Genomic DNA, 6,621 nt, shown 5'->3' with positions numbered 1-6,621 from the left:
ATATATCTAGTCGGGAGTGGTGCTGACTGAAAACAGATGATTTGGAGCGATTCACGCGCCATCTGTTGGTCATTCTAAGGACTTATTGAACTACCCTCGTAGCATCAGGTTTTCATCAAATACCCGTGGATCCCGAATCCAAAGCAAAAACTGCTTTTTCTACTCCATTCGCTGATTTCGAGTTCAATAGAATGCCATTTGGACTTAAAAATGCCCCTGCTACCTTTCAAAGGGTAATGGACCAAGTTCTGACTGGTTTATAAGGAATTGATCTATTTGTTTATATGGATGACATTGTCATGTATGCCTCATCACTTATTGATCACAGCCAAAAATTAAAAACTCTTTTAGGCCGTTTAAGAACGTCGGGATTATCTTTGAACCCTAAAAAGTGTTATTTCTTGAAAAAAGAAATAGTATATTTAGACATATTATCACCCAAGAAGGGGTGAAACCAAATCCTCGAAAAATAGAAGCTGTAAAGAATTGTTCTATTCCAAGAAGAAAGAAAAATGCTAAACACTTCTTGGGGCTTGTAGGTTACTATAGAAGGTTTTATTCCAGATTTCGCTGAAGTGGCTAAACCACTTATTCAAATTTTGAAGGACAGCACTGATTGTCGTTGGACATCTGTAGAACAAGAAGCTTTTGAGATCCTTCGTGATAAAATCTGTTTCGAACCATTGTTACAGTATCCTAAATTTTCAAAACCATTTGTATTGACAACAGACGCTTTAAATTACGCTCTTGAAGGTGTCCTCAGTCAGGGTAAGGTTGGTCAGGACTTGCCAATCGCTTTTGCCTCAAGGACTTTTCAAGGAGCTGAGATAAATTATTCTACAATAGAGAAGAAACTTCTTGCTATTGTCTTCTGCATCAACTATTTCCGGCCTTACTTATATGGTCACAAATTTGTCCTCGTTACTGACCATAGGCCCTTAGTTTGGCTGCATAGCATTAAGAATCCTGTCTCGAGGTTGGCTAGACGGCGAATCAAGCTGAGTATGACTACGTGATTGTGTCTAAGCCTGGAAAAGTGAATTCCAACGTTGATGCTTTGTCAAGAAATCCACTTTATGATAGGGACTCAATCTCTCAGAATTATCAAATCGCCACCCAGGATCAGAGTACCGAGGCACCACGACTCGTGACTCCTGTTGGGTGTACCCTATTAGGGACCCCGTTTTCAGTCTGCGCCAATGCACCACAGCATTTTGGTCCAGATTCGTGGGGATGGAAACGCGCTAACCCCGGTAGTTTAGGTGGTCCTTTGACAGATAAGGATTCCAAACCGGAGTCTGGAGACTCAACTCTCAGTGATGACAGTCTTATGGCTTCACCTGATGAAGACCTTAAGGACCCAGTTAAGATACCTTCATCGGCTCTATATATCGGCTCTGTGTGGGTTGTGGGGTGCGGGCGTTGGACTAAATTTTTCTGCCGTAAAAACGCAAAGTGAATCGTGCGCTTTGCAGCAGATGGAAGACAAACACAATAGTGAGAACAGTGCTGCTGTTCTTGAAAAGACTCCTGCATTGGTCATCTCAGACGCGTGTGTATCATACAGTAATTAAAAAATTTATATGGGTAAACGCCATATTGCTCATTTTGTCTCAGCCGATGGTTCGATGATGTCTGAAACTAATAAAGAATTAGTGAGTCATAACCTCTTCCGAGTTGAAGATTTCTTAGAAAGTAATCCTAAATTAGGCGAAGTAGTAGTCTTCACCCGAAACAATAGGTATATTTTTTCTTTGATTGTGAGGAATAAGTATGATGATCAGCTTTTCTTGAATCACATATATAGTGCAATTATTGCATTAAAAAATGCAATGAATACTCTTAATGTCAAGAGCGTGAAGATTTCAAAAAAGGGAAACAATTTGGATCAGATATCTTGGCTCTCGATTGAGCAAATGTTTCGGCAGAATTTTGTCGGGTCTGAATTATTAGTTGTCATCTGCTCCGGTGAAATAATTATTCCATCACGTCATGAAAGAAATGACATAATCAAAGAATTTCACGAGTCTGCTGTAGGTGGACATAAATGTTCCTCAAAATGTTATTAGACGCTTAGATCTCAATATATTGGGATAATATGAAGGAAGACGTTAGAAGAATCGTTGTTTCATGTAAAAATTGTTTGAGAAATAAATTGGTTAGAAGGAAAACTCGGCAACCAATGTTGATAACTGACACTCCCAAAGAACCATTTGAAAAGATTCAAATTGACCTTGTAGGACATCTTCCAGTTACTTCTAGGGGTAATACACATATTCTTACGATTCAATGTGTATTTTCAAAATATTGTGATGCAATACCTTTGAAGGATACTGATTCAGTCACTATAGCCAGAGCTTAAGCCGAAGAATTTGTAACGCGGCATGGTTGCTTGCGAGTAATACAATCTGATCAGGATGCTAATTTGGTTAGTAAAGTATCATACCTTGATTGAATATCTTAGAAGTTTCGAAGGAAAAGTTGACTGGGATGATTGAACTCGATTTGCAGTTTTCTCTTATAATGTGAATGTTCGCGAGGCAACAGGCTTTGCTCCCTTCACTCTAGTTTATGGTAGAGATGTTAATCTCCTAACAAGCTTCTCTCCCAATCCGCCTGATAAGACGTATACGATGCATTTGCAGGAACTCTTTCTGAGGCTTGACAATGTGCACTCGCTGGCTCACAAAAGACTCCTAAATGCAAAAGAAAAATATAAGAAATATTATTATAGGAAAGCTAATCCTAAGCACTTTAAGGGTGGGAGCCAGGTATATTTGGAAATTAATGAAAGGGAAAACAAAAAGTTTTCACCATATTATGATGGACCATATGTTTTAGAAGAATTAATAGGTGAGCGTAACGCTCTTATAAGGATTAGACCTAAAAAGACTAGAATCGTTTATTTGGATAAGTTGAGACTCAATTCATATCCATGCATGGAAGATTAAGATGAAAATGATAAAATGGATTTCAAGTTTTGTCATTGTAAAATCAAACAAATTTTGAAAAATAGAAATGATTCTTCTATGAGTCATTTTGGAATTAAGGCAATTTTGAAAACTATAAACGATAAAAGTAGTTTATAATTTAAAATTAAATTTGAATACAAAAATATTATGTACATAATAATCATAATGAAATTTAAAAAAAAAATTTAATATGCAACTTAGGTGAATAGTAACATTCGTCGAAACGTCGGCTTTAAAAATCTTCTTTTCTTCTCGAGTATATATACATATAAATCACATTTTTCATGAGAAATTTAAAAAGGGGGTGAGAAATTTAAAAGGTATTAAGCGTCAATACGAAATGAAAACTCTTCACCTTCGTAAAAAAAAGAGAAAAACAACAGGGTGAATATAGAATTAAAAAAGTGGAATGTGAATTGTATATATAATTGGTTATATTTATAATTAGTTATTATACATATAATTAGTTGCTTACCATTTTGAATGCAATAATAAAATCAGTACACTCCTAGAATTGGTGGTAAAAAGCTATAAGTGAAAACAAAGAAAAGTAATTATAAATTAATAACTTTTATACAATATAATATATGCATTATTGAATACTTACCTGATCACGAAATTGTAAAATTAATTTTAAATACTGCCAAATATCCCTGTTCCTGGTGATTCTGAAAGTATTTCTCTTAATTATTAAATATATAATAAACAAAATTTAATTTAATATTAAAATTATTTCATTTGCTATTTTTACTAGGTTCAATCTTGATAAATATGATCATTTAAATTAAATCGTTAAATTTGAATTAAAAAAGGTTTGTGGGTAATTTAGCCTTCAAATTAGGGATTTCCTTTACACCAAAGATAATAATTTTCATTTTGAAAAAGTAGATTGGTGAGAATAACATTGCATTTTTTTTGTATTTTGTAAATATTATTTTACCAATCAGTAGTGAAAATTCTTTTTGTTAATGCAAATAATTTTTTTTAAATGTAGGGAGTGAGGGCTTGCGCATGTCAGTCTCGGATTGAGATTATGCAAGTCAAAAAAATTTTTTAAAAAAGAGAAACCAAAAATAATATTAAAATTGAGAAGGAAACAGTTTGAATTATTTAAAAAAAAAATATTAATAATTTTGAGAGTTGGTAATTTAAATTTTTACCTGCAATTGATATTCCGAAAAGTTGGGTTCTTTTCCCCCACTACAGAACCGGTGAAGCTCGTTCAAATTTTCATTCCTATCGAATCTTTCATTGATTCTGGATCTCGAACATTCTTTTCGTTTTCTTTCATTTTCCTTGTATAAAAGTGAACTGTTGTTTTGACTTTGTCAAAATGATTAAAATGATTCTCATCTCCCTGTTGGTGTATTGTGCTCTGAATTATTTATCAGAGAATTTTCAAAATATCCGGGATTTAAGACCAGCACTGGAACTGCTTGTGCCTCCCAGACAAGTCCCAGACATCATTTCTAAAGTTGACGTTCCTGAATATCAGAGAATATTTTATATTCAAGGAATTTACAATCTCTCTGAGGAAGTGATAAATTTACTATCAGCTGAAAACTCTCAAATTCGGCATGCATTTGGTCAGGTTTCGGTAGCCAAATGTCCTGAGGGTTGGATTAAGAGGTGTGTTAACTGTGCCCAACAAGGATTACTGCTAATTCGTCATCAATGGGAAATGAGGACTCTCCATTTCGTCGGAATTTCAAACTTTTCTGCTCCTCGTCCTTGTGAAGGGTGTGGGTCTGAGCCGTTTTTTAATTTTCCTGCCGGAAGATCCTGGATTTGCCTTCAGGTTATTCAGGAGTCAGGATGGTATCATGTGGGCTGGCATGCCTACAGGGTGCTCGAGATCATTGTCAACCCCATGGGCTTAGAGTCACCTGTCAGGTTCCAGGTCGTAAATTACCAAACAGAACCATCCTTTGGAATTTTCTTTTGGGTCGAGGTGAACCAGGCGGAGAGCGTTCGAGACGTCATTCCCCTTTTGCTCTTGGAACATCCGGGCGTTTGAAATTGTTATCCTGGCTGTGTAATGTAACTGTGAAATAATTTTAGGATTAAAGGTGACTATTAAGATAGGAAAAAATACAATAGTGAATAAGAAATCATAATGATTGATTTATATACAAAGTATTATTTTGTTAAGAAAAGAGGTTTCTTTCTCAGGCACAATTTTTATAGAAACACATGAGGATAAATTAAAAAAAAAAAGATTGTTAAATTCAATGAAACTTATTTCAAAATTCAGGAAATATGTACCTTAGATATTAAGTATTACGCCTTCCTTTTTTTTATATATAAATATATTTAGTAAACAAAAACTTATGTTAATTTTCTTTAAATTTTATTAATTGATAAATAATCTAAATTTTAGATTCGCTCTCTCATTTTTGTAATGTTGTGAAAGGGATAGTATAAAAAATATATGTATGAACCTACATTAAAATTTTATTTCTTTAACCTTGTTTTAAGTTTCGAATTAGTTTAAGATTTATCATTTTATTTTCTCTTAATTTTAGTTTGTCGCATTTTATTTGTCTTAATTGAATATTTGAAAACTGATTTCCTTATTCTCTTTTTATAATTGTTTTATGAAAATAAAAAATAAATAATGTACTCAGAATAAGCTTAGAACCATATATCCATAAGTAAAGTTAAGTCACATATTTTTTGGGTCAAAAAGTCATAAAATTGGAGTTAAGTAAACATCCCAAATGATTTACTGGAAATTAGAGCATGAATGGTCCTTTTGAATTACTCACGGGAAACCCTAAGCACTTGAAAACTCGTAAATTAACTCTTGAGATTTGACACTTAAACTGAGAAAACGTAAACACACATTCAGGAACGCGAATGACGTTTGAGAAAAAGGCTGTCTCCATCCAGTAGCAGCCTTTTAATTAATCGGGGAGGTGCATTCCTAAAGATGAGTCACAGAGCTATTTTTAGTATCAAAACGTGCCATAGCACGAATTTTGACAGGAAATGGTATTATAAACATCCGGTTACAGTTTGAACTTTGTACCGAAATTGCTTGGATATGTCAATCAACGAATTGGTCATATTGCGTTGTGAATCTAATAGGCGGAGCCATGCGACCTAATTTCTTATTTGTAAACTGACTGTTAAATTCAACTCAATTGACACATTACGCAAAGCCAGCGTTACCGCTAACAAAGATATTATAAACGTAGAAGTGGTGCGGGCTTAGTTACCCGCGATAAATATAGACGACGCATCCGGCGAAAATGGTCAGTTCCCCTCTACCCACCGCTTCCCGCTATTGCACCGATCGACAACAGCCACTTGGAGCACTGTAAGCAACTCTCAGTAGGCCCCTCGAGGCGCACTTATGGTTACTTATAGCGTATTTGTCTATCCTGCACTGGCGCAGAGCAAGAGCACTTCGATCGCTCCGTCTTACTTCTTCTTACTTCTTCCTTCTCACTCCAACTTGCGTCGGTGCAGATAGGAGTGCACCAGCACAGGATAACCGAATATGCTATTAGATCGGACAAGAACCATTTGTATTGAAAGTAAATTGCCAATTAAAACTTTTTTACGTATATAACTTTGCAAAACATGGTTATTTTAATAAATACCACAAATAAAAGTCGATGAATAATTTATATTACGGTTTCAT

At 34.8% G+C, this 6,621-nt stretch overlaps 1 long non-coding RNA gene across 2 annotated transcripts; it reads right to left on the bottom strand.

Annotated features, from left to right (window-relative positions):
• Window positions 1-6: 6 nt before the first annotated feature.
• Window positions 7-6,240, bottom strand: LOC117170305. Of its 2 annotated transcripts, none has more exons than XR_004466760.1 (6): window positions 6,194-6,240; window positions 4,133-5,016; window positions 3,580-3,640; window positions 3,448-3,500; window positions 2,447-2,696; window positions 7-1,641 (listed from the first exon to the last, which is right to left on the bottom strand). It is a non-coding gene; the product is annotated as an uncharacterized LOC117170305 (long non-coding RNA). The 2 variants fall into 2 exon arrangements; XR_004466759.1 differs by lacking the exon at window positions 6,194-6,240 and adding an exon at window positions 5,741-6,179.
• Window positions 6,241-6,621: the final 381 nt, after the last annotated feature.

The sequence above is a fragment of the Belonocnema kinseyi genome, chromosome 3 (assembly GCF_010883055.1).
Source record: "Belonocnema kinseyi isolate 2016_QV_RU_SX_M_011 chromosome 3, B_treatae_v1, whole genome shotgun sequence".
Lineage (NCBI taxonomy): Eukaryota > Metazoa > Arthropoda > Insecta > Hymenoptera > Cynipidae > Belonocnema > Belonocnema kinseyi.
The sequence above is the reverse complement of the archived record's forward strand: the minus strand, read 5'-3'. Positions and strand labels throughout refer to the sequence as shown.